Source organism: Amblyomma maculatum, chromosome 2 (assembly GCF_055883805.1).
Source record: "Amblyomma maculatum isolate TAMU_Amacu chromosome 2, ASM5588380v1, whole genome shotgun sequence".
NCBI classification, from domain to species: Eukaryota; Metazoa; Arthropoda; class Arachnida; order Ixodida; family Ixodidae; genus Amblyomma; species Amblyomma maculatum.
In genome coordinates this window covers 214,191,798-214,203,085 of record NC_139345.1, presented here as the reverse complement: position 1 = coordinate 214,203,085, position 11,288 = coordinate 214,191,798, and the positions used below count along the sequence as shown (strand labels likewise).

Genomic DNA, 11,288 nt, shown 5'->3' with positions numbered 1-11,288 from the left:
GAGCAATCACTTAAGGGCGAAGGAATGCCGGGATAATGAAGCATAAAGCCGCGTTCAGACTACGTGCGCAACGCACGCATCGTTCGTAAGGATCGTAAGCGTAAGCGCAAAAAACGTAACGTGTCTGTTCAGACTGCTGTCGTATTGAGCGTAAAATGCGCAACGTACGCAGCCAGCGTGGGCGTAAATGTCGGAGGACCCGCGACTTTTACGACTAGTACAGATACGTCTGTTACGCGCGACCAATGCGCACAGCCGTTTCGGTTTTCCCTTTCCGGTCACGGGGCTTCCGGTCCTCCCAGATTTCGCGCGCAAACCACTAGTAGGCGACATCATCCAACCAAGGCGTTGATCCAACGCTCCTACTCTGCTGCAGTGTCTCGGCTCGCCGGTGTTATTGGTGTTTTGTCGGTGATTGTGTCTGTGTCGGTGATTGTGTCTGTCCGCAGCTTGATCATGTGCAGTTCGGAATCTTCGCTGTGTAATTATCAGCCTCTCATAAAAAAAGTTCGGCAGAGGCCGGCTCTCTACTACGAGTAGCTGAAATCGCACATAGAGAAGTGCAAAACCATGCCTGGCTGCAAATTGCCAGTGCGCTGAGTCAAAGTAGTAAGTGGTTTACTAATCCGTTTTTTCATGCGCGAACAAGCTGTCAACAAGCAAATGTTTCCTCTAGTTTAGAAAAGTGAGGTTATGGAGGCGGGGGATGCCCGCTTCATCCCCGTGCATTTTCGCAGCCCATCGGCTCCGTTGACAAGTGAGGAAACAGTTGGCCTGCAGCGAAAGGCCGATGCGGGGCGACGTTGCGGTCGGGCCGCAGAACGGAGCTGGTGCGCACTCGTCGAAGTTTGAAAGAAGCTCACCGTAAAAGAGAAAAAGAAAACAGCATTTTCTGAGGGGGGACGAGGTTCCGCGGACGTTTCCGTGTTTGCCGCGCGCCCCGGCTCATTGTTTGGAGTCAGTAGTACGGCCTTTGAGTCACCGCCCCGGCCCGTCTTCAAGATCGCTCCGGGGCACTGGTAAAATCGCAAGCAGGGATGCAGGCGGACCGTACGCCTGGTTTGGTGCGAGAGAGTGCGAACACGGGACACCGAGCAGGAGTGCGCGATACGTCGACAATGAGAACGGGCGCGTGAAGGAATGTTTGAAGGAGTGAGCGGTGCGTCAGCACGGTGAGCGGACGTTTGAAAACTGTGTGCGAACGTGCATGTGTGAAACGAAGTGTATGTATAATCGAGTTGTTAATTTTTAATATACCCATTGTTCTTTTTCGTATTTTATTTGTGTGTCCAGTCTTTTCTTTCACATCTCATTTTGAGCTTGAAGAGCCCAGACCTCCGCTATCAGCCGCTTGCTAACCGGCGCCATGTTGAGAGCGCTGATTGGCCGGTCGTAAAGAACGCATCTTACCGAACGGTCCAGTGTGAACATGCGCGGTCGCAAGCTACGTAAACGGGAGTTCCAGCCACTATGCGCACTGCGATAAATACGATACTTACGACGGATGCGCACGTAGTCTGAACGCGGCTTAAGGCATTGTTGGGATACAATAGGTATGAGGTTTTAGGGGTATTTGGAAAGGAATTATGGTGCCCGGACTTACTTTCGGAAATGCAGTTTTATGCCTAAAATCAGAGGTACAGTCGACATTAGAAATAAATCAGAGATCCGTTTGACGATTAGCACTAGGTGCCCACGGCAAAACCACAAATGAGGCGGTAAAGGGAAATATGGGCTTGACATCTTTCGAAGTACGGGAAGCTCAGAGTAAAATATCTTATGAGGAACGCCTGAGGAAATTGGACCGTAACAGATGGGTAGCTAAAGTATTTAAATACCTGTACTTAAAAAGCGTTGACTCACAATGGAGGAAAAGAATGAGGAAACTAACTAGTAAGTATGCTAGTCACAAGGACGGAGAAATAAAGAGCATTAAGCAACAGGTGAAAAACACAGAAGGTGAAAATTGGATAAATTCGATGGAAAAGAAATAGAGCGTGGAATTATACCGTAAGTGGAAAATTCAGATCAGGAAGGAGGATTTCTTTGATAAATCAAGAGGCAGTGCCCTCATTTTTGAAGCTATATCAGGGTGCCTTAGAACACGCAGCTACAAAAAGAAATTTAACAATGGAGATGACGGATGTGCTATATGTGGAAACTCCAGTGACACAATTGACCATATTATACTCGAATGTAATGGTATCCATCCGGAAGTTGGTGCAGGCGCAATCACTGTTCCTGAAGCTCTGGGATTTAGAGATACCAGTGGCCGGGTGAATAAACCGGCGGTGGAAACTAGCAAGAAACGACTGGAAGATTGGTGGCTTAAAAGCAGAGAAGTGACATAATGTTAGTAATGTAGGAACAAAATTTTATTAAATAGAATGACGGTTTAGTTAACCATTCTAAATCAATGATTAAGATATATGGTTAAAAATGAGCATGATAGCTACTGCTACCACCCCGTTTCAAAGGGGACGCTCCTATATCCCATCCATCCATCCTTCCATGATGGCGGAAATATGTGGGGTCCCGCGTAACTCGTCCTTTGAAAATGTATTGCTGTTCCGTGTTTGTGACGAAAATTGTAGTGTTTTGTGAAAAGTGGTCGCGTTTGTCACGGTTCACGCTTCATTCTGGCATGATCCAAGTGTACCAGGGACTATCAGACCGAAGTTCAGGCGCCGGCATCGCTGAAGATCCTCAAAAAATCGTGATCAGCTGACGAACGTGTTTATGAAATCTACCGTGGAGAAAAGCGAGGTTTGTCGCCGATGCTGCCGAGACACGGAAGCACGTTGGCACTGCAGTGTGTGTACATATTGCTACAGGTAAGGACTTGAACAATTTCGCCATTATTCAGAGTGAATAATAGTGCGAGCCTCCGGTCGTCGCGCTTGTTGCCGCTGTTTGATAACGCTCAGCTGCAAAACCATTTTTAGTCTAGTTTTTTTTTTTCGTTTCCGAGGATAATATGAAGCTATTCGAGGCGAGAAGGGTCATCACGCAAACTTAAAAAAAATGTGCTTGTGGTCTTTTCGAAGGTGGAAACAGAGTCCAGCCGTCCCGAACGAACACAACACGTTTAGTCACATATACACACATATATATAACGACAACAGAAACGCCCCCTGGGGAATAAAGAATTCAAACCGAGAACGAAACTGAATATAACATACCCCCCCCCCCCCTTATTTTTACTGATTAGTTGTTAGTAGGTATTAGTAGAAAAACCCTAAGACATGCACACTTTACTTATTTACACGTATTTACATATTTACACATATGTACATATCAGTCCCAACTAATGGGTCTGGTAATCTTGGAGCCAGGCCGGTGGCCGGCACTCTCGCTTTGAACGCCGCAGTGTCGGCGCTGGTGACAGGCTCGTAGGCTGCTGCTGCAGTACGCCAGGAGACCGAGCCTGCGTCCTGGGGGAAGGCGGCTGTAGCTCCGCAGGCTGCAGTATGCCAGGAGACCGGGGTTGTGGTGTGGCAGGAGGCAGCGCGCCAGGAGTCTGGTGTTGCGGTGTGGCAGGAGGCAGCACGCCAGGAGACCGGGGCTGCGGCGTGGCTGAGGCAGCACTCCCGGAGAGGCAGAAGACAGTACGCCAGGAGACCGGGGCTCTGGAACCCTGGAAATCTTGGAGGCATTCCATGTACGCCCATTTCCAAGTCTGAAAGAAGCTGGTCCCCTTATCTTGATCACCTTTGTTGGTGGAGAAAAAACGCAGTTCTCCCTTAAACCGAACTGGTGGTTTTCTGACACGGAAAAAATCACTTGCGGCTATCTTAGTCTTCTTGGCAGCTCTCCCTTTGTCCGTGTAGTATTTGCTGCTCTGCTGTTGACGCCATACTCTTTGACGGAGTTGCGCCAGCTCCTTGGCTGGGTCTTCCGCAAATTCTGGAGCTTTCAAGCCCAGAACGTCCAGCCCGATTAGGGGCATTCTACCATGTAGCAGAACTGCTGGGGCGACCCCTGTGGTAGCGTGCGGAGTACATCGATAAAAGGCAAGGTACTCTGTGACTGCTTGCCGGAGTGGTCGTCGTTCGAGGAGTTTTTCAGAGTGCGATTGAGCCGCTCTATTTGCCCACTCGCTTGGGGATAGTACACTGACCAATGCGAAAGACTGATGCCTCTCGTTTGCAGGAAGGTGATGAATTTGTGCGATGTGAACTGCGGTCCATTATCACAGACTATTTCTGTCACCCATTAATAATTAGAACGTATTATTAACGATGCGCCCTTAATGGTGCGCACACTCCCAGACACCCTTAGAGTGAGGGAGGGTAGCTGTTCCGGTCGCAAAGGAGATGCCCTCGACCTGCGTGGCAAGCTCAGCCGGAATTTCAACTACCTTGTAGTGACAGAAGGGGGGGGGGGCCGTTTGGTGCCCAGCTGTCGCCGGTTCAAGACAGAGTAAGGTTCGGTGTCAGAAGTAACAAACAAAACAAACTTTATACACAGCAAGAGACGATACAGAGGAATACACAAACACTAAAATTGCACAGACGAGAGGTTCACAGAAAAACAATGCAACTACAGAGGTATTCGATAACGCAGACGATTTACAACAAATCAAACACGAGAGAGTCACAAAAACAAACACCAAATTGTTCACCGGGCACTGTTGCAGTCAGACGCCTCTAGAGTCACGATGTGGCCGCCATGCAAGACGAGCGCCGCTCCCTCGCAGGTCTGTGGGTATAGTGAACTAGAATAGTATTCTAGTTCACTATATCTGTGGGCTTGCCAGCAACGGGTGATCCCCGGGAGTCCAGTTGTCACACTAGCGAGCATGTCGCAAACACTGGCCGACTGACTGACTCAACAAGCGGCGCGGTCTTTTTAAATAGGGCGCGCCGCGTCTGTCTGTTAACACGCGCCAAAGCTAGCGCGCACACATACTTAGATTCGCTGGTTAGAGCGCTCCCTTTTCCTCCCGTCGAGCCGCGCGTCGTCATTGGCCACGGCCCACGACCCGTAGAAAATTCTGGAGATCTCTGGCATATTCCAATCTGATGAGTCACCGTCATCCCCGGCCAATGGGAAAGAGGGTGACGGCGACGCGTACAAAGCTACGCGTTCTCTCGCGCGGGAAAGGAGGCTTTTTCTCGAACTGTGTGGAACCGTCTATGCAGCGCCGCGGGCGCCTCGCGCCGCGTCGGCTTGATAAAAATGTGCGCCGATTTCGTGACATTGCCCCTCCCTTAAGGCCCGTTTACACTAGGCCGATCTACGTCGGCCGACCATAGCCAGACGCGTTTTTTGCGTGGCCGTCGTGCTTGTCACACAGCGCCGACGCCGACAGCGCACCGATGGCCGACCGATGGGGATGTTGATCGGCCGACGTCGAGAGCAAAGCGATCGGGCGGCCGTCGGCCGATTTCCTAGTCACACACTAGGATGATGCGATGCCTCACTGCCCGCGCCGACCAATAGCAGTCACTACCTTCACTTCGCCCCGCCCACAGCCGCGTCTCTCGTCTGCTGCAGACACCGGGGCTACTCATTTTGATACCTGCTTCTCGCTTTTTACCACTTGTTCATCAAATAGCGCCCGCATTCGCTAAATGAATACTTCATGATAATAATAAACGCTTTGCCATTTTCCGTGTGAGCGAGAAATTTTATCGGGAATGCGCCGATGACGACGAGTGCACGCCATGGCTGCTGCAGTTCACATCTGTTTGCATACACACAGGCTGCTCGTTTTCATGGCAAAACAGCCGCCTGCCGGGCTGTACTTTACTCGGGTTTTCGCTCTGCTCGCGCTACGGCTGCACATTACGCATTTACGCAATGCGATAACTCTGAAAGAACCGCCGATGAGGCGACTCTTGCGGAGTTATGAGAAATGTTTGGGATTTGGTTGTTGACATCGCACGAAAGCGGCGCTGCCTGCTAATTGTATTTGCTTTCTTCAATGCCATCAGTGCTCGATTCTGGTTCCTTTTACCCGGAAGTATGTTCGTCAACAAGTTTCATGAATTAAAACGGTGTTATTTGTGTACCACGAGTGCCGCCGACTACTACCAGCCGCCCTCAACATTGCTCGACAGACCGGGTTACACCGGCGCTTACCGCTTTCTGCACCGGCGTCCCGTGATAAACGCAAACGTCGGTCTTAGGTCACTATAACCCAACTTACCCTCTATGACCATTTGCACTCGTTAAAACATAATAATTTGCTCCCCACAATCGTCGAAATCACACACACGATTCCTGCGGGCTCAGTAGGCCTACTCGCCTTCGACGGGTCCGGCGTCCACTCATGTTCAACGAAAAAAGCATACCCGCGAGTGTCTAAGTGTGATAACATGAACCGCCATCCTTACTTGCCTATATTTTAGTATGTATATGACACAGGGAAGCAAAGCCATGCACGGTACGTCGTTCATCGGCATTTCATTTTCGCTTGCTCGACGATCTGCCGAGGACTAATCGGGCGACCGTCGGCCGATGCGTTTCGTCGGCGTCGCTGGTCTGGGAACTTGTCACACTACGACGACAGGCGGTCGTTGGTCGTGCTGGCGTCGTTGTCGGCCTAGTGGGACTGACCGGTGCATCAACGACAGGGTCGGCCGACCGACCCGCCGACCACCGACGTCGTCGTCGCATCGGCATCGGCGTCGCGTCGGCCTAGTGTAAACGGGCCTTTAAAGAATATTGTTCTACAATATTCACAACAACCACGAACATCGCGCTCACATGCATGCGCTCACACATTATACGGGGCAACTGTCCACATCACACACATAGCACAAATTTCACAAACTGCAATAACACATTACAAAATTCACACATCAATGCAATGAAGTTCACAAACATAGCAACACACTGTCGTCGGATACACATAGGAATCAACAACACAGAAACACACAGTTATTCAAATATGAAGCGCACAAACCCAGGGCATGCCTCCGCCTATATTTCCAAAAACGGCTTGTGGCTCTTGCTTCAAACAGGTGAGATCTTCTCAAACTACCTAGCGCGCCAGTTCTCTTTCTTTCGAAGCACTGGCGCTTCTTTCTCACGCGTGTCCTGGCTCCTTTTCTGGTTCTAATGATACTTCTCATTCGCGATTTTATCTCGCTCTTTGCCTCTCTCTTTCTTTTCTTTGCCTCTCTCGCTCTTCCTCAGCCTCTTCTCTTTCCTTCTTAGCCTGCTCTAAAACCTCCCTTTCTTTTCGGTCAACCCATTCTCGCAGTTCTGCTCCTTTAAGCTTCTCTAGGCCCAACGCAATAATCTCCTTGAGATTCATCTTCAATCTGAACTGCCTAATGCTATCACATAGCACTGCTCAATGGACCTTCACAACCGCTTCCGTGCGGTACTTTTCGCTATCGCTCTGCTGTTACACCGTTTCCGACCTCTTCGTAAACTCTTCCAACTCATTCTCCGTCTTCTGACCTTGAATGCACCAAACGTCCTGTCGCGGACGCCATAATAATTGTCACCCGTTAATAATTAGAAGGTATTATTAACGATGCGCTCTTAACGGTGCGCACACTCCCAGAAACCCAAGTGAGTGGGGTAGCTGTTCCGGTCGCAAAGGAGATTCCCTCGACCTGCGTGGCAAGCTCAGCCGGAATTCAACTACCTTGTAGTGACAGAAGGGGGTGGCTGTTTGGTGCCCAGCTGTCGCCGGTTCAAGACACAGTAAGATTCGGTGTCAGAAGTAACAAACAAAACAAACTTTATGCACAGCAAGAGACGATACAGAGGAATATACAAACACAACACATGCACAGACGAGAGGTTCACAGAAAAACAAACGCTAAGCATGCAACTACAGAGGTATTCGATAACGCAGACGATATACAACAGATCAAACACGAAAGAGTCACAAAAACAAACACCAAATTGTTCACCGGGCACTGTTGCAGTCCGACGCCTCTAGAGTCGCGATGTGGCCGCCATGCAAGACGAGCGCCGCTCCCTCGCAGGTCTGTGGGCTTGCCAGCAACGGGTGATCCCTGGGAGTCCAGTTGTCGCACTTGCGAGCACGTCGCAAACACTGGCCGACTGACTGACTCAACAAGCGGCGCGGTCTTATTAAATAGGGCGCGCCGCGTCTGTCTGTTAACACGCGCCAAAGCTAGCGCGCACACACACTTAGATTCGCTGGTTAGAGCGCTCCCTTTTCCTCCCGTCGAGCCGCGCATCGTCATTGGCCACGGCCCACGACCCGTAGAAAATTCTGGAGATCTCTGGCATATTCCAATCTGATGAGTCACCGTCATCCCCTTCCAATGGGAAAGAGGGTGACGGCGACGCGTACAAAGCTACGCGTTCTATCGCGCGGGAAAGGAAGCTTTTTCTCGAACTGTGTGGAACCGTCTATGCAGCGCCGCGGGCGCCTCGCGCCGCGTCGGCTTGATAAAAATGTGCGCCGATTTCGTAGCAAGATTTGCGAAGCAAGATTCTCATAGGCTCGACCACTTGTACCAAGTGTGGAACATACTTGGAGTAATATTCTACAAGACCCAGGAATGAACGGAGGGCGGAAACATCAGTTAGCACTGGCGTGTTAACTATGGAATCTACCTTCTCTGGGAGTGGCGAGATACCACGTGCAGTGACCTTATGCCCTAGGAACTCAAGTTCTGGAATGCCAAAAAGGCATTTGTTGTTCAGTTTCAGGCCTGTGTTCTTGATCTTTTGCAGTACGGTGTTGTTTGAAAGGTGCTCTTCTGCGGTCTTGGCAAAAATGATCACATCATCGATGTAGAACAACACTCCCGGGCAACGGTCGAGGATTGTCGCCATCATCTTCTGAAATGCCGCTGGGGCAGAAGCCAACCCGAAGCAAACTCTTTTAAAGCGGAAAAGACCGTCATGAGTGATGAAAGCTGTCAGATCCCTGCTGTCAGGGTGCAAAAGAGCCTGATGGTGATGGTTTACGACGCTGCCGCAATGAAATTGCCTCGATTGAAGCAGGAAGCTCCTTCAGTTCTTCCGCTGCTTGCTCAAACTGAAGGGCAATTCGAACTGAATTATCGATAGACAGTGTGGAACCCTCGAGCAGTAACCGCTCACGTACGCGGTTGGAAGCTACGCCAGTAACTAATTGATCCCGCAGAGCCTCATCTTGTGAAGCAAACGAACAATGTGCGGCTAGCTCGCGTAGAGCGACAACAAAGTCATGCACGGACTCGCCTGTGTTTTGGCTGCGGCGGTGAAAACGATGGCGCTCGACGATAACGTTGCGCGACTTTGAAAACTGCTGCCGTAGAGCGGCGAGTGCAGAGTAGTATTCGTCAGGAGCGGCAGACTTGTCATGGGCGAGGGCTGCGGTGCATGTAACGTCTGATAAACACGCTGGCCCACCGCCCCCAAACAATGCAAAAGAATAGCCTTGCGTTGCTCTGGCTGGAATGCGGCGGCTCCGGATGCCACCAAGTACACGCTGAACATCTTCTCCCATTGCTCCCATGGCAATGACGGAGGGCCGGGCGTCGGAAGGAAGAACGGTGGCGGAGCAAGCCCATGTGGTTCCGGACGGTGCGGCGGGGTTGGGGTAGGTAAGGGGTAGGTTCATCCCATCCTCGTCGCCAATGTGGTGTTTCCGAAGGTGGAGTCGAGCCATCCCGAACGAACACAACCATAGCCTCCTTTACACTATGTGCCTGTAAACGCGCCGCGCGAGCAATAGAGCGGCACCGTCGAGTAAAGTTGCGCGGTCCCCTCGCTGAGGGCGCCGCTGACGTAGGGGTCGAGGCGCACGGGTACGAATGTCGGCGCGGGGAGGGAGCGCTGTTATTCGCTAGCGGGATAACTGTTCCTAAGCATGAGTCATGCATATTTAGCATATTTACTTGTAAGGACGCCATCCACTAAGCATAACAAGTGATCATGATACTTGTTAGGCAATAACACCAACGCTATATGACATTTTATGTCAGGCAGTTTCAAGAAATTGCGCATGGCTCGAAAAACTAAATGACTGCTCCGCTAGCACCAATGGTAATAGAAAAATTACAATGCTAGTCTACGCTGCAATAAAACAAAATTTAAGAAGGAAGGCACAGGCATTTATTTACACATTTCACAACAGCAATTGTGCTTCAAGAGTACCATGTAGAAGTGGTGTGATGAATAGCTGCCACAAGTAGGGAAAAAAGATCACGGTGACTGCTGTCACTGATAGCACTTCAGAAGCCAGCTTGATTTACAGATTATTGGAAAAACTGCATTGCAGTATGCCATTCAGATCTGTAAAGAGAACAATTTTGGTATCAGCTGTTACTTTCAATGATTCAGCGCGTCGTACAAACGTTTTTTTTTTAAACTCGAAAAACAAGGAAAGACAAATATAGGCGTTGCATCTTTCTGTTTCGATCACTCCAAAATATTCGTCACAATAGGCAAAGCTCGTGTTTTTATTTTGTCACAGAATTGCGCATTTAGCGAAATAAAAAATACTGTGCTGGAGCACATGTAACGTACCACACAGACGAGCTAACCAGGAAGGAAGTTAGCACCGCTGTCCAGAAAATACACGTGCACATTTAGTATTAATATTACTTACTGACGCGTAATAAACCGTGCTGTCATTATTTCTCACAGGCCTTAATGCGGTTGAATGCGAGAAGGGAAACTAATATAAGCTTTGTAAGATTTGGTTTAACTCACTTTAAAGTAGTCATCTTCACAAAAGGTATATCTTGTGTTTCTATTTTATCACAAATTTTCGTAATTAGCGTATACTGCAAAAAAAAAAGCTGCGCAGGAGCACACTAACACACTACGCAGACGAGCTAGGCAGGGAAGCAATTAGCATTGCAGTCCAGAAAGCACAGGTGCGCATCTAACATTACTATTGCAGCATTGACGCTTAATAAACACATTGGTGCTGTCACTATTTTTTACAAGCCTCAAAGCAGCTGAATACTACGCAGCGATCGCCGGAAGGAAAAAGTTACCAGTTGGTGCAATGCTGTATTCCTGCAGCACCCGAAAGCAGAGAAAAGTAGAAGCATGACCTTGCACACAGCAGAACAGTCCACGAAACAGCGAGACAGCGGCAGCGCGTGGCTATCCGGACCGCTTTGCAACACGGCGCACCCGGCACACTCACGGCGCACCCAAGGCGCACCCGGCAGCGACATTCCGTTTCCAGCTCAGATGAGAGCAGACGCTGACGTCATCGTCGCCGTCACGAGACGTCAGTTCCTTCGTTCTCGGTTGCCGTGGCAACAGCTACGCGTTCCAAAATGCATATGGCGTCACGCATGTTCGTCGTCTGCCTCGGACTGGAGGAATGGGGTTCATTTGGCGTC

The 11,288-nt window shown here is 50.0% G+C and overlaps 1 pseudogene; it reads right to left on the bottom strand.

The window, feature by feature from the left end:
- Window positions 1-8,605: 8,605 nt before the first annotated feature.
- LOC146201263 (uncharacterized) lies at window positions 8,606-9,498 on the bottom strand (annotated as a pseudogene).
- Between the last annotated feature and the right edge of the window lie 1,790 nt (window positions 9,499-11,288).